The sequence below is a fragment of the Penaeus monodon genome, chromosome 24 (genome assembly GCF_015228065.2).
Source record: "Penaeus monodon isolate SGIC_2016 chromosome 24, NSTDA_Pmon_1, whole genome shotgun sequence".
Lineage (NCBI taxonomy): Eukaryota > Metazoa > Arthropoda > Malacostraca > Decapoda > Penaeidae > Penaeus > Penaeus monodon.
Genome location: NC_051409.1, coordinates 4,802,644 through 4,802,977, shown reverse-complemented (window position 1 = coordinate 4,802,977; position 334 = coordinate 4,802,644).

Sequence of the window (334 nt, the reverse complement as noted above, 5' to 3'; positions counted from 1 at the left end):
CAACACTCTCCTCCTTCCCACCCTTCCTCCTTTCCCCCCTCCCACCCTGTTTCTCGCTTCTTCCTCCCTTTCTCTCTCCTTTCCTCCCTCTCCCTTCTCCTTTCCTCCCTCTCACCCTTCCTCCTTTCCTCCCTCTCACTCTTCCTCCTTCTCTTGTTCCCTCTTCTTTCCTTTCGTCCAGTCACAATTGTCGTCATTAAACCTTAGAGAAAACAATACATGTTCCTGGCTAATTAGAACCCGGGTGAATATTTTTCGCTATTTCATTTCATCCTTTCTTTCTTTAAGCTTATTCTTCTGTTCGCATGTCTCTATCTTTCCGCTGCATTTCACG